The sequence below is a fragment of the Oncorhynchus clarkii genome, chromosome 9 (genome assembly GCF_045791955.1).
Source record: "Oncorhynchus clarkii lewisi isolate Uvic-CL-2024 chromosome 9, UVic_Ocla_1.0, whole genome shotgun sequence".
In the NCBI taxonomy this organism is placed as follows: Eukaryota; Metazoa; Chordata; class Actinopteri; order Salmoniformes; family Salmonidae; genus Oncorhynchus; species Oncorhynchus clarkii.
The window spans coordinates 22,302,363-22,327,201 of NC_092155.1; the positions used below are offsets into that span (position 1 = coordinate 22,302,363).

Genomic DNA, 24,839 nt, shown 5'->3' on the forward strand with positions numbered 1-24,839 from the left:
GATGAAAGAAAAAGGGTGACATTTTGGACGCAATTATGACCTTAATCCTCTAAACACCTTAGTGATAACTTGAAGGCTGCCATCTGTATTCCTTAGGCATGTGACACATTTAGCATTGTACAGTAAGTATAGGAATAATTGTACATTGATATTTATGATAACTAAAAACCCATCTTCCCCCTCTTTGATCTGCAATTATTGGTCAGATCAGGAGGTCTCCATGGTTCGGGAGGCATAAATGCTAACCGTCATCCATTCATTTGTATGCGGCTGCAGGTGCACTCGCTCATTATGGATTCAGGCCCAAACTTGCCTTCCAAACAGGCCATAAATTAACTCCCAAGTTTCTCCATTTAGCAGGAAAAGCACTGTTTTTGTTTGAGTCCCCACCACATCCTGTCTAGTAAAAAAAATATATATACAAAATAAAAAAAATGCAGCAAAGCTTCAATATCAATCTTCACCTCCGAAAACATGTCACATTGTTAAATGCATGTAGACAAATGCATCACAATTTACAGAGTATTAAATAGGTTGATATACTACGGCTTCGTTGGACAATGTCAGTTTGATAGCTTCTGGGTACCTTTTAGGAACACCAGGAGGGTCATAAGAAAAGATAGGATTCCTTCAAATGCTAAATCCACATTTCAGGTATTACACTTGCAGGCAGCATATAAATGAATTCACATCAATCTTTTTCACACTCACACCTCCGGTCAGGTTTCACATACAAAGACTTCTGTTTTGATTCATTCCTGGTGTGGGAGGAATAGGTGGACTGATTTTAATAAACCAATGCAACTGGCAAGTTAATATAATGTGATCACACAACTACCATGCCTTATATAATAGTTCCACACATAGTTTAACATTATCATACAATAGGTTTTAACTGGTGAGAAAAAAAGTTACCCGTGTACACGTCCTTCTTGTAAGTCGTTTTTACTCTTTGGTAATAAGCATGTGATTACGCTGAATGACACAATTACTTCAGGTGAGTTGACTTCATCCAGGTACTTCAAGAGTGCTACAGGGATGGGGTCAATTCCATTTCAATTCAAGAAGTACAATTCATTCAAATTCTCTTCAATACTTTTCAACAAGGAAAATTGTAAATTTGAATTAGTGTTTGGTTCAATTTGAGTTCACTGGAATTATATACAGTACCAGTCAATTTTGGACACATACTCATTCAAGGGTTTTTCTTTATTTGTACTATTTTCTACATTATATAATAATAGTGAAGACATCAAAACTGTGAAATAACACATATGGAATCATGTAGTAACCAAAACAGTGTTAAACAAATCAAAATGTATTTTATATTTGAGATTCTTCAAAGTAGCCACCCTTTGGCTTGATGACAGCTTTGCACACTCTTGGCATTCTCTCAACCAGCTTCACCTGGAATGCTTTTCCTGCAGTCTTGAAGGAGTTCCCACAATGCTGAGCACTTGTTGGCTGCTTTTCCTTCACCCTGCGGTCCAACTCATCCCAAACTATCTAAATTGGGTTGAGGTAGGGTGATTGTGGAGGCCAGGTCATCTGATGCAGCACTCCATCACTCTCCTTCTTGGTCAACTAGCCCTTACACAGCCTGGAGGTGTGATGGGCCATTGTCCTGTTGAAAAACTAATGATAGTTGGACTAAGCACAAACCAGATGGGATGGTGTATCACTGGAAAATGCTGTGGTAGCCATGCTGGTTAAGTATGGACTAACGTCCATTGCTCGTGTTTCTTGGCCCAGCATGTCTCTTCTTCTTATTGGTGTCCTTTAGTACTGGGTAGCTACTTTGAAGAACTTCACATATAAAATATATTTTGTTTTATTTAACACTTTTTTGGTTACTACATGATTCCATATGTGTTATTTCATAGTTTTGATGATGTCTTTCCTATTATTCTACAATGTAGAAAATAGTAAAAAGAAAGAAAGAAAAAACCTTGAATGAGTAGGTGTCCAAACTTTTAACTGGCAGTGTGTGATGTATATAATAAAAACTGTATATGCCATTATATGCTTTCATCCAAAGCGACAGTCATGCATGCATACATTTTATATATGGGTGGTCCTGGGAATCGAGCCCACTACCCTGGCATTACAAGCTCCATCCTCTACCAACTGAGCTACCAAGGACCAATTGAATTGGAATAGATCCCAGCCCTGGGGTGCAATAGAAATCCCACCAAAGGTAACCCTATTTCATCAGTAGGAGGGCTATTCTAAGACACTAGATAAAAGGCAACGCCCAATCAATCTACAACACTCATCACATTTGATGAAAAGGACAAGGCTTCTATCCCTATAGATCTCTCAATCCATTTCTGCTGTTGTCATTAGTAGTAGGCCTTTGAGCAACAATTAAATAGATGACTTATACATATGAAGTGATTAAGGAGGCAAGTCCATTTGTGAATGCTGCAGCACTCACATCTACAAAGCAAAGACATATTTAGAGAGTCAGGTATTTGGTGTGCGGTTTGAGAGTTTGAAATTTTAACACTGCTTGGTTCAGGGAAAATCGACGAGCAAAGAAATTTGACTGGGAGGGGGGGGGGGGAAACGGCATTGGTCATGCTGGCTGGTGGTGAGCGCACGCCACACGATTGAGCTCTACTCTCGCCACCCTCACAGGCTTTTATTCAAATTGAATGCATATATTACTTGAATTAATGTGACGTGGCACTGGAACTCGGGTAAGAGGGCGGACAGGCTCTTTTTATGTGTATTGTTTCCCGTATTTACCGGATGGACCACAAGAGCATAGCAGGTTTCATTGTAAGAGTCATCTAATCAATGGGGGTCAAGTTGATTTAGAGTGATTTTATGGTCCATGATGGTCACATTCCCTACTTTCCCAGAGTGGAAGGGGGCAGTTTCTCACTCTCTCTCTCTGACTCGAACCCATACGTTTCCAACACATTGTCTGGTTGACAAGCCTATTGGAAGCGGCTATGACTATTCCATGACTTCAGCTTCTCACAAGCTGCTCTTTTCAAAACACCGCAGACTCATTGGATGGGCACGAAATCCCCCACAATTCCATCCCGCTGAAAAGCGTTCCATTAGCCCCTAGCCTCGCTCCCCTTTTCCCGACCGCATTTAGGGGCAAACTCTGCAAAGAGAAAGTAGCTGGAATTAATTTGATAATCCCCATCATTATGAGGAGGAATAATGGGGCTATTAGAGGAAACAATGGATGGGTTAGCGAATGAGTGGGACGGCGGGATGAATGTACGTCTTCACCCACACCCTCCCACCCGGCTCACACACATTCCTGTCATTGTGTGTGTGGCAAATTCTCCTCCCTGTCTGACAATGAGCGCTACATAGAAGATTAAAATAAATTTAAGAAACACTACATGCCTCACAGGGCAGCTCATGAGTGAGTGTGTGATTGTCTGTCTGTGTGTGCTTTAAAAAAATAATTAAAAGCTCAAAACCTTTAAAAGCTCAATCTTTTCAGTTCAATATTTTGTATGGAGCCAACCATTGATGCAGAAGCACTTAACTTGTTCCACAGTAACCCCGGTCATCTCACTACTGTGACCTTGCAATTGCCAGCCTTCTATATACAGCCGCGGCTACAAGAGTCAAATATGCCTTGTGTCACTTTCTGAAAGCAAACCTTGGGCCTTAAATGGCTCTTATGTTTTGTATCACGTAGCGTCCATCAATACGGACTCATTTGCTCTGTTGTTGAAAAGCTTTTCGCCACAACCTCTCTGCCCTAGCTCTTTGTAGCCCTGGAGACCGAAAGTGTTGAGTGAGGCGTGCCACAAGGACCTTTACTTTCCACAGCCGTGATTCTTTCATTTTCAGCCTTTCTTTTCTTCTTTTGACACATTCCTACCACAGACGGCCCTGGCAGACCAGCCTGTCTAATCTTAACAGTGTGACGACCCTCCCACTCAGGCTGACAAATTCTCTTTTTGCACTTGTTTTCCTTAATAATGGGGAAGACGGTGGGCGGAGCTGGGAGGGTCGTCAGTAAAATGGGACACACCTGGTCCCGGGTGTGTCCCAGGATAAATACACCTTTTCCCCTTTCATTGAGGAGACTCTCTCCATGCAGACACACTGTTTAATTTTGGTTGTGGCAATTTTTGGGGGTGTTTTTGTTTGCTTGCTTTGGCACCTTTCAACACTTCTCATTATCTCCTCTATACACGCAACCACTCACTTACACTACACACACACCATTGTTAATTGTATATAGGTTACCTCAGTTAAGGAATGACAAAAATATGTATTATTCCTTATCGCCACATTCGCTCCCTCTTTGTTACGGGTTACGAGCCTGTTCGTGACAACAGCATAATCACTCCTCTCCTGGAGAGCTAGAAAGCCAAGGCCCTCACACTGACAGCAGGGTCTTTTTTGGTCTGTGTGTGTGTGTATGTACAGTACCAGTCAAAAGTTTGGACACCTACTCATTCAAGTTTTTTTTTTTACAGAATGTTTTTGTAGAATAATAGGGAAGACATCAAAACTATGAAATAACACATATGGAATCCTGTAGTAACCAAAAAAGTATGAAACAAATCAAAATATTTTATATTTGACATTCTTCAAAGTAGCCACCCTTTGCCTTGACAGCTTTGCACACTCTTGGCATTCTCTCAACCAGCTTTACCTGGAATGCTTTTCCAACAGTCTTGAAGGAGTTCCCACATATGCTGAGCACTTGTTTCCTTCACTCTGTGGTCCAACTCATCCCATGCTGGTTAGGTGTGCCTTGAATTCTAAATAAATCACATACATTGTCACCAGCAAAGCACCCCCACACCATCACACCTCCTCCTCAATGGTTCACGGTGGAAACCACACATGCAGAGGTCATCCATTCACATACTCTGCATCTCACAAAGACATTCCGGTTGAAACCAAAAATCTCAAATTTGGACTCATCAGACCAAAAGGACAGATTTCTACCGGTCTAATGTCTGTAGCTCATGTTTCTTGGCCCAAGCAAGTCTCTTCTTCTTATTGGTGTCCTTTAGTTGTGGTTTCTTTGCAGGAATTTGACCGTGAAAGCCTGATTCACACAGTCTCTTCTGAACAGTTGATGTTGAGATGTCTATTACTTGAACTCTGAAGCATGTATTTGGTCTGCAATTTCTGAGGCTTGTAACTCTTATCCTCTGCAGTAGAGGTAAATCTGGGTCTTCCTTTCTTGTGGCGGTCCTCATGAGAGCCAGTTTCATCATAACGCTTGATGGTTTTTGCGACTGCACTTGAATAAACTTTAAAAGTTTTTGATAATTTCCAAATTGACTGACCTTAATGGACTGTCATTTTTCTTTGCTTATTTGAGCTGTTCTTGACATAATATGGACTTGGTCTTTTTCCAAATAGGGCTCTCTTCTGTGTACCCCCCTGCCTTGTCACAACTGCTCAAATGCATTAAGGAAATTCCACAAATTAACTTTTTACAAGGCACACCTGTTAATTTAAATTAATTCCAGGTGACTAACTCATGAAGCTGGTTGAGAGAATGCCAAGAGTGTGCAAAGCTGTCAAGCCAAAGGGTGGCTACTTTGAAGAATCTCAAATATAAAACATTTTTTGGTTACTACATCATTCCATATGTGTCATTTCATAGTTTTGATGTCTTCACTATTATTCTACAATGTAGAAAATAGTAAAAATAAAATAAAGAAAAACCCTGGAATGAGTAGATGTGTCCAAACTTCAGACTGGTACTGCATGTATGTGTGTGTCAAAGTTATAGTTTTGTGCTATTCTGTTCATTTTTTCCCTATTTTTTTGTCTCAGTTCAGGCTTGATTTAGTTCATATTGAGTTTGAGTTTTATAAAAAAATTATATATATTTTTAAAAATATTATTCAGTTTCAGTTTTTAGTGTTAGGGTCAGAAAGTAGCCATATGCGTTTGTTTTCGTGACATCACTTCGCGCCACAGGGGGGGCAGTAAAACATGGTGATGCGTCAGGTCATAGGTTTGGTTAGGTGTAAATTATGAATCAATTTTAATGCGACTTGGATTTAAAAGGATAATCGGCGTCCGACTCAGATTTACATTTCTGTCGCACCGTTTAAAGCTATGGCCAGCTCTGGTTGTTGATTATGGGTATTCTCTTGCCTGTTCTGTAATAGCTTGATAGAGGTGACTGTTTTTGCCACATTGTCAGTTACAACAAGTAAGATCTTCTCCCTTTGGTATGTACCATGCATCAAATGTGCAGTCAAATACCTCTCCGGTGTGTGGATGATAAATCTGATGTAGGTTGAGCAACACATGCTGTGCCTTGTTGGAGGACGGTTGATAGAAGCAGACTGATATGCCCACAAAAATGAAGCAGTCAGTCCTTTTTTGCCACATAGTGTAAGTTATTTATACCTCTTTCAGAATCTCAACTGTATAGGTGTCTATATCCACTTGTAAGAAATCAACCCGTTTATTCTGGCAGTGCCAGGAGTTTTAAATTTGGGATCAAGTGTTTGGTTGAATTTTCTAAAGGATGGCTCATTGCACAGTCCTGTGGACTTGCCAGACTGGATGAATAAATTAACCAGTGCTTTTTATTTATTTATTTATTCATACATACACTTGAATTAGGTTGCCATATTTCTACTCTTTTCATGCTGAAGTTGGTTGTCCTGACATGCACCTACTAATAGTTGGTGGATGTCTCACTTTGTATTCATCTGACATTGTTTGTATGATTATCTGTGTGCCCTGTTCAGATGAACTTTGAGGTTAGTTGGGTTCTCACTGTTCCACACACGCTGCCATCTGCTGACACCAGATTTGCTTTTCTCCTTTCCAGCAATGTCCTCAAAACAATCCCATACAGGGCTTTAACTTTTGCTGCCGCCATTGTTCACGCCTATAGACAGGTTAGCTGACAACGCCACAAAAACGATGCACGCGATTCAATGGGGCAGAAGGCTATCGTTGTGATTCTGGATGGCCAGATAGCTAGCAACAATTACTAGATGCTGCCATGTCGGGAATAGTTTTATCTTAGTTTTATCTTGTTCTTGATAATGTTTTGTTGTGAGGTGTAGACTCATGTAATTTCTTTGCTAATAAGGGAAAAATTTGCTAGCTAGCTAACTTACAACTGTAACAATGTACAGAATTTGAGACGACAAGTGCTCATAGTGCAAACGCATTTGTTTTCAAGAAACATTAGAGATTAAATGTAGTTCACGTTCTCTAAGCTGAATCCAAGCCAACCCCGTCTGTTTTGCCCCATAGTTGCGCACGTGTCGGTTTTATTGCTAAACAACCCACCAGTATATGGTTCACACTTGCCCTCGGATTTCTTCCCTATTAGCTACTGATAGTGATGCACAAGCTAGGCCTATTTAAAACGTTGCCATCTACTGGCAGCATTTACCCACCAGATTCAGAAGCTCGAAAACCCCATGACAAAAAAGCTTTATAAAAGAACCCATTTGATTTTTGCCCAAAAACAAAACAAAAACTTTTATTTTAGTTAGTTTTGCAGTCAAAGAAACTAAGCTGAAGCCTGTTATCCTTCATTTAACTAGTTTCAGTTTTTGTTTACTATAATAGTGAGTGTCAGTGCAAGTAGTCTAACTGTTGTTTCCTTGACATCTGTAATTCTGTCATATTCTACTTGATGGTATGCAAGGATTTAGCCAAACATGGCTATTTGTATCCAGAAAATATATGATTGATGCTACACTACCATTTCTAAAGCCTTTTATTCTAGGTAGAATCACATATCTCCAACAATGCAAATGGCAGCCGCATACAATCTGTAGGGATGCAAGGCCAATTTTTATATGCCCAAGTCATCAATCATTCATTTAGCCCCTCAAGCCATCCAGCAACCCAAAAATATATTCCAACACCAACTTTGGCAACAACAAAATTGGCTGAAAATTCCAACCAAATTTGGTGTGACGTAAGTGTTATTTTGGTTTGTCTGGAAAGCGTTTGAAAGGGAGGGGGTAAAAAAAACACAATTACCAGGTGCTGCTGGCTTCTCCTCCCTTCCTGTAATTGTTTTTCTGGATTCGATAAAGAAACTAATTTCCCCTCATTAAACACAATGTACATGGAGACAGAAGGCAGTCGGTACAGAAGCCACAATGAACAAATGGCTTTTGATTCCAGAACAGATGATTGTACACGCAGGCGTCAAAATTAATATTAATTTCACCCCCGAATCCAATTTGTATATGTACCTGAGTAATACGCTGCACATAGTGTCACATGAGCTATGTTCAGCACCCACACAGGCAAGGGGAAATAAATTGGGTAGATATTCCACCAGTTACTGATAAGCCCAGTTCAAGGTTCAACCTACTTAATAGCTTACCTGACTGTAAAAGGAAAGTTGTACATCTGAATGCGTTCAAAAGAAATGTATCTTCCACATTTAACCCAAGCCCTCTGTACTTCAAGCAGCAACATTGTTTTAGCGTTGAATGTGATGTATAGAAAGCTTCCATTGTCTTAGTTCGAAGACTACTCCTATTTAGATAAATCTCCTCGCCCTAAAGCTATCGACTCATTGGAGATCTGAAAAGCAGGAAGGCCTAGCCTGTAGCAAGGGGAAGATAAGTGCATGTTTCAAGTTTTTTTTGTCACGTGCACAAGTACACTGAAATGCCATTCTTGCAAGCTCCAAACCCCAAAATGCAGTAATCAATATAAAATGTAGCATTAAAATAACATAAGGTACAACAACAAAAAATATGAACACAAGAAAGTTCAGGGTCAGTTCCAATACCATATTTACAATGTGCAGGGACACTGCAGTGATAAAGGTAGATATGGATAGGAGTAAGGTGACTAGGGATTAGCAGCATAAATAAAGATTGTATGTGTGTGTGTGTGTGTGTAGACTTATGTGTGTTGGAGTGTCAGTGTGCGTGAGTGTGTAGACTCTTGTGAGTGTGCATAAAGACGGTGCAAAAATAGATATAAAATACAAAAAAACTCAGTCTGTGTAGCCATTCTGTTAGCTATTTAGCAGTCTTCTGGCTTGGGGATAGAAGCTGTTCAGGAGCCTGTTGGTGTCAGACATGATGCACCGATTCCGCTTGCAGAGAGAATAGTCTATGGCTTGGATGGCTGAAGTCTAATGATTATCCGGGCCTTTCTTTCACACTGCCTGATTTAAAGGTCCTGGATGGCAGGGAGCTCGGCCCCAGTGATGTACTGGGCTGTCCGCACCACCCTCTGTAGCACCATGTGATCAAGGGAGGTGTTTAAATACCAAGCAGTGATGCAGCCAGTCAAGATGCTCTCAGTGGTGCAGCTGTAGAACTTTGAGGATTTATGGGTCCATGCCAAACCTTTTCAACCTCCTGGGGGGGGGAAAGAGGCGCTGTCATGCTTTTTTCACAACTGTGCGTGTGACTGGACCATTTTTAAGTCCGTAGTGATTTGGGAATTGACCGCCGATTTCATGTAGTCCAAGATCAGCTCCTTGGTCTTACTGACATTGGAGGGAGAGGTTGTTGTCCCATCACCACACGGCCAGGTCACTGACCTCCTCCCTGTGGTTGTCTCATCGTCGCCGGTGATCAGGCCTACCCCTGTCATGTTGTCAGCAAATGTGACAATGGCGTTGGAGTCGTGTGTGGCCACGCAATCTCGGGTGAACAGGGACTGTTGAGGGTCAGCATGGCAGAGGTAATGTTGCCTACCCTCATGACCTGGGGTCGGCCCCTCAGGAAGTCCAGGATCCAGTAGCAGACGGAGGTGTTCAGTCCCAGGGTCCTAAGGTTGGTGACGAGCATGGTGGGGACATTGGATGTTGAATGCTGAGCTGGTGCCTACTCACATAGATATTATTCTTATCTAAGTGGGTGAGGACAGAGTAGAGTGCAATTGAGATTGCATCATCTATGAATCGGTCGGGGCTGTATGCAAATTGGAGTGGGTCTACGGTGTCTGGAATGATGGCGATGTGGGCCATTACCAGCCTTTCAAAGCACTTCATGATTACAGATGTGAGCACCACAGGGCGGTAGTCATTGGCATGAAGAGTTCTTGGGAACAGGAATTATTAGTCATTTTAAAACATGGGGATTACAGACTTGGACAAGGAGAGGTTGAAAATGACTGAATATGCCAGCCAGCTGATCTGCGCATGCTCTGAGAACAGACCCTAGAACAGCCTCGGAGAGCAAAAATCACCCAGTCCTCTGGATCGGTGGGGTGTGGGACACACAATGTTATTGTCGAAGCGTGCAATAAATGCATCGAGTTCATCTGGAAGAGAGGCATCGTTGGGCAGATAACGGCTGGGTCTTCTGGACTGTAGCCTCTGCCACATGCGGCGGAGCCTGTGTAGTATGATTCCACCTTATTCCTAGATTGTCCTTTTGCTCGTATCATCACTGTGGAGGTTGTAGCGGAACTTTGTGTACTTGTTCCTGTCCTCGGGCGTAGCCTCAGCTTTGTCTGCGGTAGCTCTGTCTTAGTTTCAAATCAAATCAGATGTTATTAGTCACATGCACCGAATACAACAGGTTGACCTTACAGTGAAATGCTTACTTACGAGCCCCAAACCAACAATGCAGTTTAAATAAAATACAGATTATAAATAAAAGTAACAAGTCATTAAAGAGCAGCAGTAAAATAAGAAAGAGACTATATACAGTGGGGGTCCCGGTACAGAGTCAATGTGCGGGGGCACCGGTTAATTGAGGTAATATGTACATGTAGGTAGAGTTATTAAAGTGACTAGGCATAGATGATAACAACAGAGAATAGCAGCTGTGTAAAAGGGGGGGCAATGCAAATAGTCTGCAATTAGCCATTTGACTAGGTGTTCAGGAGTCTTATGGCTTGGGGATAGAAGCTGTTTAGAAGCCTTTTGTACCTAAACTTGGCGCTCCGGTACCGCTTGCCGTGTGGTCTAACAATCTATGACTAGGGTGGCTGGAGTCTGACAATTTTTAGGGCCTTCCTCTGACACCGCCTGGTATAGAGGTCCTGGATGGCAGGAAGCTTGGCCCCAGTGATGGACTGGGCCGTTCGCACTATCCTCTGTAGTGCCTTGCGATCGGAGGTCGAGAAGTTGCCATACCAGGCAGTGATGCAACCAATCAGGATGCTCTTGATGGTGCAGCTGTAGAACATATTGAGGATCTGAGGACCCATGCCAAATAGTTTCTCCTGAGGGAGAATAGGTTTTGTCGTGCCCTTTTCGACTCCCTTGGTGTGCTTGGACTACGTTAGTTTGTTGGTGATGTGGACACCAAGGAACTTGAAGCTCTCAACCTGCTCCACTGCAGCTCTGACGATGATAATGGGGGCGTGCCCGGTCCTCTGTTTCCTGTAGTCCACAATCATCTACTTTGTCTTGATCACATTAAGGGAGAGGTTGTTGACCTGGCACCACACGGCCAGGTCTATGACCTCCTCCCTATAGGCTGTCTCGTCGTTGTCGGTGGTCAGGCCTACCACTTATGTCATCAGCAAACTTAATGATGGTGTTGGTGTTGTGCCTGTCCATGCAGTCATGAGTGAACAAGGATTACAGGAGGGGACTGAGCATGCATGTGTTGAGGATCAGCGTGGCGGATGTGTTGTTATCTACCCTTACCACCTGTGGGGCCGCCCGTCAGGAGGTCCAGGACAGAGTTGCAGAGGGAGGTGTTTAGTCCCATAGTCTTTAGCTTATTGATGAGCTTTGAGGGCACTATGGTGTTGAACGCTGAGCTGTAGTCAGTGAATGTCACTCTCACGTAGGTGTTCCTTTTGTCCAGGTGGGAAAGGGCAGTGTGGAGTGCAATAGAGATTATCATCTGTGGATCTGTTGGGGTAGTATGAAAATTGGAGTGGGTCTCGGGTTTCTGGGATAATGGTGTTGATGTGAGCCATGACCAGCTTTTTGAAGCACTTTATGGCTAGAAACGTGAGTGCTACTGGTCGGTTATCTTCGTGTTCTTGGGCGCAGGCACTATGGTGGTCTGCTTAAAACATGTTGGTATTACAGTCTCAGACAGGGATGGTAATCCATCTGGCCCTGCGGCCTTGTGAATGTTAGAGAGCGTGATCACAGTCGTCCAGACCAGCTGGTGTGCTCATGCATGTTTCAGTGTTATTTGCCTCGAAGCAAGCATATAAGTAGTTTAGCTCGTCTGGTAGTCTTGTGTCACTGGGCAGCTGTCTGCCGTGCTTCCCTTTGTAGTCTAATGGTTTGCAAGCCCTGCCACATCTGACAAGCGTCCGAGCTGGTGTAGTACGATTAAATCTTTGTGCAGTATTGACACTTTGCCTTTGATGGTTTGTAGGAGGGCATATTGAGATTTCTTATAAGCTTCCGGGTTAGAGTCCCGCTCCTTGAAAGCAGCAGCTCTAGCCTTTAGCTCAGTGCGGATGTTGCCTGTAATCCATGGCATGTGCGTACGGTCACTGTGGGGACGTTGTCGATGCACTTATTGGTGAAGGCAATGACTGACGTGGTGTACTCCTCAATGCTATCGGAGGAATCCCGGAACATATTCCAGTCTGTGCTAGAGAAACAGTCCTGTAGCTTAGCATCTGCTTCATTTGACCACTTTTTTTATTGATCTAGTCACTGGTGCTTCCTGCTTTAATTTTAAGCAGGAATCAGGAGGATAGAATTATAGTCAGATTTGCCAAATGGAGGGTGAGGGAGAGCTTTGTATGAGTCTCTGTCTGTGGAGTAAAGGGGGTCCTGAGTTTTTTTCCTCTGGTTGTACATTTAACATACTGATAGAAATTTGGTAAAACAGATTTAAGTTTCCCTGCATCAAAGTCCCCGGCTACTAGGAGCTCCACCTCTGGGTGAGCGTTTTCTTGTTTGTTTATGGCAGAATACAGCTCATTCAATGCTGTCTTTGTGCCAGCCTTGGTTTGTGGTGGTATGTAAAACAGCTACGAAAAATACAGATACTCTATCTACCTAGAGAGTTCATCTCATGACAAGCTGGAGACCACACTACCTCAGGCGAGCATTAGCTCAAGACTTCCTTAGATATCGTGCACCACCTGTTATTTACAAAAATACATAGTCCGCCGCCCCTTGTTTTACCAGACGCTGCTGTACTATCCTGCCTGTACAGCATATAACCAGCCAGCTGTATGTTGATAGTGTCGTCATTCAGCCACGTCACCGTGAAGCATAAGATATTACAGTTTTGGTAGTTTAATCTTCTACGTAGGTCATCTATTTTATTGTCCAAAGATTGCACATTTGCTAGCAGAATGGAAGGAAGTGGGGGTTTATTCGATCGCCTATGAATTCTCAGAAGGCAGCCCGCCCTACAGACCCTTTTTCTCCGCCTCCTCTTCACGCAAATCACAGGGATGTGGGCCTGTTCCCGAGAAAGCAGTATATCGTTTGCGTCGGGCCTCATCGGACACGTTAAAGGAAACAAAGGATTCTGCCAGTCCGTGGTGAGTAATCGCAGCCGTGATGTTCAATAGTTATTTTTGGTCATAAGAGACGGTAGCGGCAACGTACAAAACAAGTTTTAAAAAATACGTTACAAACAAAGCAAATAAACTAACAAAAAATTATATATACGGTGCCATCTTGCACAGTTTAGCGCAAACCTCTGTGTTGATTCAGGGCTTTTGATTGGGGAAGCAACAAACCTTCACTGTGGGAACAACATCACTGATGCATTTCCTTATGAATCTGTTGACAGAGATGGTTTCCATTTCTCAACGGAGTGAGTCACAGGTACTTTCGGTTTGAACTTCTGCTGTGCTATCTGTCTTGTGTGTGTGTGTGTGTGTGTGTACTGTAATTTACAGGTATCTAAAATGCCCTCCATAGCCACTAGCCTTGGGTAAACTACCGTAAAACTTCAATTAATAGCCGAGGCTTTATTTGCTTAAAATCACTGAAAAAAAGACGCTTAGAGACGTGCTTCAATTTGAACCCGGATTCTATTTCCTTAATGCACACATTTTGCTCATTTGCATAGTTAATTGTTTAATTCCAGCATTTTAATCAATTTCTTCACTTCATAAACTGTGTTAACATTTACACACCGTCACATTTCTTTTGTCTTAGTATTTCTCTATATATAACTTCAGTGACAATTATTTCCCTTTTACAATTGCGGTAGTTCTTACTTTCACCACTAGATTTCTAAAGGTCTGTACTTTTTATTTGATTATTATTATTTTTTTTACCTTTATTTAACTAGGCAAGTCAGTTAAGAACAAATTCTTATTTTCAATGATGGCCTAGGAACAGTGGGTTAACTGCCTGTACTCCCAAAGTTCTTGATTGTTTTTGTGCTTGCCAGTTAACAGCTGAGAACTGCTAGCTAGCAGCCAAAACTGATGATTGCCATAATTTAAATAACTCAGTAATGTTAAAATGTAACCAATCAAACATTAAACATTGTAAACAATTAATGGCAATTCATGGTAAACTCGTAAACAACTCCTTTAGAACCAGCGTTTGTTTGAAACAGGTGTTTATTTGCTGAAATATGTGCCATTGCCCGGCTATTAAAAGGGACCGACAGCTATTTGAGACTGCGTTTAATTGAAGTTTTATGGTATTCAAATCGATACACGGCCTGTACATTTAACTCCTGTAAAAGCCTTCACCTACAGTAGAGGAGCGATGAAGTCATATCTTATATTTGAGGTCGACTGATTATAATTTTTCCACGCAGATACTGATACCGATTATTGGAGGACCAAAAAAAAAAAGATATATATTTGTAATAATGACAAATACAACAATACTGAATTAAACACTTATTTTAACTTAATATCATACATAAATAAAAATCTATTTAGTCTCAAATAAATAATGAAACATGTTCAATTTGGTTTAAATAATGCAAAAACAAAGTGTTGGAGAAGAATGTGCAATATGTGCCATGTAAAAAAGCTAATGTTCCTTGCTCAGATCATAAGAACATATGAAAGCTGGTGGTTCCTTTTAACATGAGTCTTCAATATTCCCAGTTAAGTCGTTTTAGTTTGTAGTTATTATAGAAATGTATAGGACTATTTCTCTCTATACCATTTGTATTTCATATACCTTTGACTATTAGATGTTCTTATAAGCACTGTAGTATTGCCAGCCTAATCTCAGGAGATGATAGGCTTGAAGTCATAAACCAGCGCTGTGCTTCAAGCATTGCGACGAGCTGTTGTCAAACGCAGGAAAGTGCTGTTTGAATGAATGCTTATGAGCCTGCTGCTGCCTACCACCGCTCAGACTGCTCTATCATAGACTATCATTATAATAAAAACACACAGAAATACGAGCCTTAGGCCATTAATATGGTCAAATACGGGAACTATAATTTCGAAAACAAAACGTTTATTCTTTCAATGAAATACGGAACCATTCTGTATGTTATCGAACAGGTGGCAACCCTAAGTCTAAATATTGATGTTACATTGCACAACCTTCAATGTTATGTCATAATTATGTAAAATTCTGGCAAATTAATTACGGTCTTTGTTAGGAAGAAAGCGTCTTCACACAGTTCGCGACGGGCCAGGTGGCCCAAACGGTTGCATATACCCTGACTCTGTTTACACTGAACGCAAGAGATGTGACACAATTTCCCTAGTTAATATTGCCTGCTAACTAAATATGCAGTATTTAAAAAATATACTTGAATATTGATTTTAAGAAAGGCATTGATGATGTTTATGGTTAGGAACATTGGTGCTACGAATGTGCTTTTTTTGCAAATGCGCTTTTGTTAAATCACCACCCGTTTGGCAAAGTAGGCTGTGATTCGATGATATAATAAATGCGGCGCCTGTTAATTTATGCAACGCAGGACAAGCTAGTTAACCTAGTAATATCGTCAACCATGTGTAGTTAACTAGTGATTATGTGAAGATTGATTGTTTTTTATAAGATACATTTAATGCTAGCTAGCAACTTACATTGGCTCCTTGCTGCACAAGCGTAACAGGTGGTCAGCCTGCCATGCAGTTTCCTTGTGGATTGCACTGTAATCGGCCATAATCGGCATCCAAAAATGCCGATTACCGATTGTTATGAAAACTTGAAATCGCCCCTAATTAACTGGCCATGCCGATTAAATCGGTCGACCTCAATCGTATACAGTTAACCTGATTAAGGGAATTGAAGAGATCATGACGAGTCATACTGTACTGGCAAATTTGATACCAATGTCCAAAAAGCTAAATCAAATCACATATCGAATCGACTTTAGGGAAACAAAAAAAAAATAATAAAACGGAAAAACTAAAACAGCACAGCCTCTGAGAATGAAATGGTGGTCTTTATGGAAGTAGTTAGGATTGGTTTTTGATGAAACCAGTGTTTTTACTGAGGGCACCAAATTATCCTGTATCATAAAACATTTACGCCATTAGCTGGAATGTGGGGTAGCGTGTAGAAGGGATGGCTTAAATCATGAGAGTAATACACACACACACACAGAGAGTCATTATACAGAGAGACAATGCTGAATAAAGACCTCCACATTTCACTGCCCCACAGCTCAAGTGGAGCTGGCAGGAGCCATTCATAGTTTGCACCTCTGTCACTCAGTCGCGTCATGCCATTGTTATGAACGTTCTCAAGCCGCCCTCTGCCGGCGGCGTCATATTGGTGCCCAAAAGTCATGATAAGCCCAATCATTCTGGACGGAGGCTAACGACTGTTTAGTCTAAATTACACAACAGTGTCCTGGAAATATGAGGACATCTCTAAAGTAGGCAAATATTTAGTTGGAAACAACTTTGCCATCATTATCATGTCGTCAAATTCCAAGTTTAGACAGATGGAAATGTCGTCATTAGCTAGCAAAATTCATCAAAAATAGCAAGCAATGCTAACGTGCATTGCAAGCAATGCTAACATGCTAACGGTCTCCCCTCAATCTTAGCTAGCTAGACAATGTTACACTGCATCTAAAGTCAATCTGGCGACATCAAAACGACAAAAGGTTTTTCCTACTAACCATTTGCCTCCTTTAAAAATGGCATTTATTTCCAAGCCACTATAATATATTTGGTCAAATATTCATAGCACGCAATGACTACATCAAGCTTGTGACAAATTTGTTGGATGCATTTGCTGTTTGTTTTGGTTGTGTTTCCAATTATTTTGTTCCCATTAGAAATGACTGGTAAATAATCTATCTGTATCATTTAAAATACAAAGTGAAGGACTACAGAGCCAAAACACTTGTCACTGTCGTAATTCTTTTGGAGCTCACTATGTCAGCCAGGTTAAGAAATATTACCATTTGTTATGCTTTTGTCAGAGAAACGTCTCAGGAAAAACATATTTGTCAAGACAACAAAACATTAGAGGGAAAGAAACCTTGAAGAAAAAAAAAAGTGACAAGAACACAATACACATTTATTTTACAGATTGACAACGAATGTAACTAGGTGAAAACTATGTACTCAAACATCTCCCAGCTACGAAACAGACTGGAGGTATAAGGGAGTGTTGTGTGCCTTCACAAACCCTTTATAAGGACCTCTATAATGCTTCACGAACCATTCATAAGCAAATGCCATGCTAAACAGTAAAAAAGGTATTTAACGTTGGCAATGCACCAGATTAAAAGCTATCTGCCTGGCTTGTAAACACAGGTGGGACCACCTTGCAAGAATTAAACATTGATAACCATCCACCGTGTCATTGATTCAAACAACTGCTTATTAAACCAAATTAAATCATTTGTTCCACTTGATCATTTAGGCCTATATATCTAAAACAATAAGCAGTTTGATTTGATCAGAACATTCATACGTACAGTATGGCCCAGTTTGATTGAATTCCAGCCCACAACGAATAAAGTGTGATTTCATGAGAAGAAAAAACACCTACTAGACTTTAGAACACCTAAAGCAGTAATGACTGTAGGGTAAGGTTACCACTGATTGTTTTCACAAGCCAGATGGCACACAGGTAGATCCCTGCACCAGCTATGAGGTGCTACCTCCCTCTTCATCATCTACCCTCTCCTTTTTCTTGATATTCTGGCAGTAAAAGGTCGTTTCCAGACAGAGCAACTCTTGCTACCAGGATTATAAATTTTCCAGACATTTTCACTTTACTGCATAAGCGGTTGGCTAAAACGAATTAGGCCAGCCATCCAGAATGCACTGCAATGGTACTGCACCACAACAAGAGGAAAGGTGAGGTCAGCATCTAGCAATATAGTCAAAAGTGATATCTGTCAGACATACACCGTTGGGACACTGCCCACAGCTGTGGAGCAAATATTATGAAGAACGACGTGGCATTGGATGAGCAAAGACAAGATGCACTAAAGTAAACTACAGGTTGACATCCAATTAGACAAAAAAAGCAAAGCATGAACTGTCCTCTCGTTATTCCTCTAGTGGGAGGATGTCAAGGTCTTCACCGTCTGAGGTAGATGGCTCGTTTAGATTTTGTTATGGGCATGTTTACCGTACACCCACCACATTGAAGATATGGCTGTAATCACGTGTCACCACCTTGAGAGCACTTCACAGAGGATGAGATGGAAAAGTCAGAGACAAACAAGTGTTAGGTAGTAAGCCTAATAAACCTTGGTGAGGAACTGACCAGAAGGATTCAAAACTTTGACAAATAAATGAATGTTGCAGACTCTGATCCTATTTGGAATATTTTATGTCACACACACACACACACACACGTCACTCATGTTAGTCCATTCCCTTTCATATCTAAAATGGCATTGAGGACAAAATAGCAGATGTATATTGAAATGTGACAGAAGAGAAGTTGAAAAGTTCTGATAAATTCAAATGTATCGTACAAATTATTTATCAATACACCCAGTCACTACAAAAGATACAGGCCACTCAGGGATTCCATCATGAGATCAATGGTAGAGTTTAATGGCTGTGATGGGAGAAAACTGATGGAACATTGTAATTACTTCAGAATACTAACCTAAATGACAGAGTAAAAAGAATGAAGCCTGTAGATAATCAGAATATTGCAAAACACTCATCCTGTTTGCAACAAGGCACTAAAGTAATACTGCAAAAAATGTGGCAAAGCAATTCACTCTTTGTCCTGAATACAAAGTGTTGTATTGGATTTGCCCCAAACATATTACTTAGTATCACTCTCCATATTTTCAAGCATAGTGGTGGTGGAATCACGTTATGTGTATGCTTGTATTTGTTAAGAACTGGGGAGTTTTTCAGGATAAAAAGTAAAACGGAATGGAACTAAGCAAAGGCAAAATCCTAAATGAAAACCTAGTTCTGTCTGCCTTCCACTGGGAGATGAATTCACCTTTCAGCAAGACAACCTAAAACACAACGCAAAATCTACACTAGAGTTGCTTACCAATAACATAGTGAATGTTCCTGAGTAGCCGAGTTACAGTTTTGACTTAAATCTGCTTGAGAATCTATGGCAAGACCTGAAAATGGTTGTCAAGCAATGATAAACAATCAACTTGACAGAGCTTGAAGAATTTGTAAAATAATAATGGGCAAATGTTACACAAGTCAGATGTGGAAAGCTCTTCAAGACTCACCCACAAAGACATGCAGCTGTAATTGCTGCCAAAGGTGATTCTAACATGTATTGATTCCGGGGGTTGAATACTTATCTAATCAAGATAGTGTTGTATTTTTCATGATTTTTTTTTATTTTTACAAACGTTAGATTTTTTCTTCGACTTTGATATCAGAGTACATTGTGTAGAATCGTTGACAAAAATAAATGACAATTAAATCAATTTTAATCCAACTTTGTAAAACAACAAAATGCGGAATAAGTCAAGGGCTGTGAATACTTTATGAAAAAAACTGTATATAGATAGCAAAACATTAAATGAGTAAATAAGTGTGAACGCGTATGGCCTACGTCAGTGGACTACTGGGGTGTCGCAGATATGGCAGTCTTGTGTGCAAAGGAATGAGATTAAAACACACAACTAACCAATTCTGGTGGCCCATGCTAGCCTATATTTCATTTATCGTGCGATGCAGATGGTCCCCTCAGGTCTGTTAGTGCGTCCGTTTTCCCATAACTTGCATGGTGGCACTCAAAATTGACAACATTATACATGTGGAAAAACATCAATTTTCATTCTATTCCAGATATTGCCGTTCATCCGTGACTCTATACACAGTTTTCCCTTGAACATCCTATTGTATACAACCACTGTTTCAAGCACCCATTGTAAAACGGACTGTGAACTGTTTAAGGGTACCCTACATAAACTTCATTCATCACCAACTTCATACTGGACTATGTAACGCATTATTTTAACATCTTCTGAAAGCTGGGTTGTGAATAGAGAAACGGACAAACGCACGTTGCCGGTGCATAGTGCCAACCATTCCCTTTATAAAAACCATAAAACAAACTATTTGAAATGTGCACATTGGTTCCCTAATTTGGATAGAGCAGCAAGGACGCGCTCATTAAGTGACGCTCTTTAAATCACCGCAACTGACACCAGAAACTATTGATATCTTGACAAAGCAATTAATTGCAAACTGCGTAACCAATGAATACCAACCGTGACACACCGTCGCCAAGTTTACTTAAAAATGAAGTCTTAAATATAACAACGTATAACTCATTAGCCTACACATTACATCCACAGGCAAATATTGTATATACGAGAAACTGCAGGTAGGCTAATTGAAGTGCATATGCGAACCAAAATATAGATGAAGATGCAGGCAAAATCGTATAGCCTACGAATTAGCATAATATTCTTACCGTGTTTTAGAAGACACTGGTGAAACGATTATACCCTTCAAATAGTCCTCCCATTGAAAGTGTGAGTAATAAAATTGTTCACACTTATTTTCTTAACACAATTGATATTGTCCTTGCGCACAGATCAGTCTCCTCAGAGGGTCGAGGGAAAAGAAGGGCGATTCCAAATAATAATTTCGAATAACTCCGCTTATATTTTCTCAGAAGTCCGATAGTAGGCTAGAAGAGCTGGACATGTCTGTATGATCCGTATACTCTCGATATTGCTGGAGAAAGAACGGTCTCCTTGTGTATCCAGATGACAGTCCCTCAAAAGAAGTGGCGCACAACACGTCCTCTTGTGCAGTAACTACTACATCACGTCCGAAAGTAAAGGATCAAAAGCAAAACACATTAGCGCAAAAAAAGAGTAGGCTATGCCAAATAAATGTGTCTTGTTTGAAAATCTCCACGGCAAAGAACTCGATATATTTTTTGCTTCCAAAGCTTTGCTCTCTGCGCATATGACAAACCAATTTCGGAGCACTGCCTGGGAGAAATGCGGTCTTTGACTCAAGGTAGAATGCGAGAACGGCGAGACGCAAAACTCGGATCTGGATTGTCGCTCACACAATATACTCGGGCTCCACCTAGCAGTAAACATGGGATAAAAATGCAACCAACTACCTACGCCTCTACCTGTGTCATGCGTGTTTGACTGTCAAGTGAAAGTCATATTACATTTGGTTAAGTAATATAGGTCTGTGCTTGTAGGCCTGAATCGAAATATTTATGAGTAACATACCTCTCAATAATTGCTTGGTAAGGCTGTGGACATGTGAAAATGAATTAACTGTCAGCTGCTAGCAACACTGTATATAAGTGTACCACTTTCATTCAAGTACCAAATAATTGACAGCTGTGCCATATAGATTGAAAAATAGTTGGGAAGAGATTTTCGATGTACTGATTTCATGGTTTGTGAACTGATACGCAAAACGACTCCGGATTCAAACCGTATAATTTTTCCATTTATAATGTTATATATATATATATATATATATATATACCAGCTCTGCAGGTTTTCCTGCAAAGAGACAGTCATTAGATCATTTATTTTGGTACTTTCCATATGTAGCTTGTTTTTGGTCACAGGTCCAAGAATGGCTAATACTGCAGATAGCACTACTGGGTGGTTTGAAAAGTCATAGTCAATCGATCAATAATATAATAATACTTTTAGCAACAGAAAAAAATCTTTCATTTACCATCTGTAGAAACTATGAGAATGGAAAGGTTCAGAGCTTTTGTCACACATCACAGCACAGTTTAAAAACACATGGCAAATAGAAGAGATAGATGGGAGGGGCTGAATGGAGCTAAAAGGTGGGACTAATAGCAACAAGATAACTCATGTAAAATATACTGTGTCTGTAAAATGTATATACTGTAGGTTCAGAACTTTTGTGAAACAGCACAGTTAAAAATATATGGCAAATAGAAACTGGATGGACATCAGAAATAGATGAGAGAGGTTGAGGGTAGAGGAAGAACATCAGAAATAGATGAGAGAGGTTGAGGGTAGAGGAAGGACATCAGACATAGATGAGAGAGGTTGAGGGTAGAGGAAGAACATCAGAAATAGATGAGAGAGGTTGAGGGTAGAGGAAGGACATCAGAAATAGATGAGAGAGGTTGAGGGTAGAGGAAGGACATCAGAAAGAGATGAGAGAGGTTGAGGGTAGAGGAAGAACATCAGAAATAGATGAGAGAGGTTGAGGGTAGAGGAAGAACATCAGAAATAGATGAGAGAGATTGAGGGTAGAGGAAGGATATCAGAAATAGATGAGAGAGGTTGAGGGTAGAGGAAGGACATCAGAAATAGATGAGAGGTTGAGGGTAGAGGAAGGACATCAGAAATAGATGCGAGAGGTTGAGGAAGAACATCAGAAATAGATGAGAGAGGTTGAGGAAGAACATCAGAAATAGATGAGAGAGGTTGAGGAAGAACATCAGAAATAGATGAGAGAGGTTGAGGGTAGAGGAAGGACATCAGAAATAGATGAGAGGTTGAGGGTAGAGGAAGAACATCAGAAATAGATGAGAGAGGTTGAGGAAGAACATCAGAAATAGATGCGAGAGGTTGAGGAAGAACATCAGAAATAGATGCGAGAGGTTGAGGAAGAACATCAGAAATAGATGAGAGAGGTTGAGGAAGAACATCAGAAATAGATGAGAGAGGTTGAGGAAGAACATCAGAAATAGATGAGAGAGGTTGAGGAAGAACATCAGAAATAGATGAGAGAGGTTGAGGAAGAACATCAGAAATAGATGAGAGAGGTTGAGGAAGAACATCAGAAATAGATGAGAGAGGTTGAGGGTAGAGGAAGGACATCAGAAATAGATGAGAGAGGTTGAGGGTAGAGGAAGAACATCAGAAATAGATGAGAGAGGTTGAGGAAGAACATCAGAAATAGATGAGAGAGGTTGAGGAAGCACATCAGAAATAGATGAGAGAGGTTGAGGAAGAACATCAGAAATAGATGAGAGAGGTTGAGGGTAGAGGAAGGACATCAGAAATAGATGAGAGGTTGAGGGTAGAGGAAGAACATCAGAAATAGATGAGAGGTTGAGGGTAGAGGAAGAACATCAGAAATAGATGAGAGAGGTTGAGGGTAGAGGAAGGACAGGTCGAAAAACAAACAAAATAGAACTATTGTAAAATAGATTGTGTCCGTAAAATGTATATAGCATGTATAAGCTGGAAGTAGACGCCTAAGTGTTGTTTTTCATTAGTTTACACCAATTAGGGGAGGGGTGGTAGGGTTAGTGGAAAATAATAAAGGAAAATGTATTTTTTTTAAGAAATATGTATGTAGATATATAAATACCAGTCAAAAGTTTGGACACACCTACTCATTCAAGGGTTTTTCTTTATTTTTACTATTTTCTGCATTGTAGAATAATAGTGAAGACATCAAAACTATGAAGTAACACATATGGAATCATGTAGTTACCAAAAAAGTGTTAAACAAATCAAAATATATTTTATGTTTGAGATTCTTCAAAGTAGTCACCTTTGGCCTTGATGACAGCGTTGCACACTCTTGGTATTCTCTCAACCAGCTTCACCTGGAATGCTTTTCCAACAGTCTTGAAGGAATTCCCACATATGCTGAGCACTTGTTGGCTGCTTTTCCTTCACTCTGCGGTCCAACTCATCCCAAACCATCTCAATTTGGTTGAGGTCGGGGGATTGGGGAGGCCAGGTCATCTGATGCAGCACTCCATCACTCTCCTTCTTGGCCATCTAGCCTTTACACAGCCTGGAGGTGTGTTGGGTCATTGTCCTGTTGAAAAACAAATGATAGTCCCACTAAGCGCTTACCAGATGGGCTGCAATATATGAGGCTGGTAACTCTAATGAACGTATCCTCTGCAGCAGAGGTAACTCTACAATCGATCTGCAATATTAAAGCTGATCTCCCACTCCTCCCCAAATAATAATAAACATAAATAAGGTATAAGCTTAGTTAAAATGATTAGTTTTCACCTTATAAAGCTCTGGGCTAATAAATAGTTGATGTTTGATTGAGAATGTTTTCAAACTGGAAAATGTACTGACACAGATTATGAATTAATTAAATAATGTATCAATTATTAAATTAATGAATGTATGTTAAATGACAGGTCTGCATATCTTAAATGTTATACTGAATGTTTAGGACTAAATACATGTAAATATGTATTTTTTTAAAGTATTGTTTCAAAATCAATCACCAAAAGCGCTCTATATCACATACAAATGTTTGAATATCGTGTTGTGTAGACCTTGATAGTGAAGCACATTCCTTTTAAGTATACTGGGACACCTTGATCTAGTGCACTGCAGGCAGGCAGTGGTTCATTTTTCAACGGGGCTTCCATTTGAAAAGATGAAGTGTTATCTCTAGCCAGCACTGCTTGCAATGCACCCCCGATGCAAATGGATTTCTGCAGGAAGTGCACTGACCAAAGCTGCATGTCATTACTGTACCAGTGCTTGAGAACCCTGGTAGCTAGCTAGGTTCTGTATGGCTATATACTGTATATAATATACTGCTGCCATATTGACTGCATTAAACAGTACATGAAAACTGCCACCACAACAACATATTCCAAGCACAATTATGTGAATATCATACCATTT

At 40.5% G+C, this 24,839-nt stretch overlaps 1 protein-coding gene across 2 annotated transcripts in view; it reads right to left on the reverse strand.

The window, feature by feature from the left end:
• Positions 1 to 21,186, reverse strand: part of LOC139416094 (adhesion G protein-coupled receptor L3-like) — a 356,247-nt gene extending 335,061 nt beyond the window's left edge. For both annotated transcript variants that reach the window (XM_071164365.1, XM_071164366.1), the window contains exon 1: positions 20,672 to 21,186. The gene's annotated coding sequence lies outside the window, so the exon portion shown is untranslated. The remainder of the gene's footprint in view (positions 1 to 20,671) is intronic.
• Between the last annotated feature and the right edge of the window lie 3,653 nt (positions 21,187 to 24,839).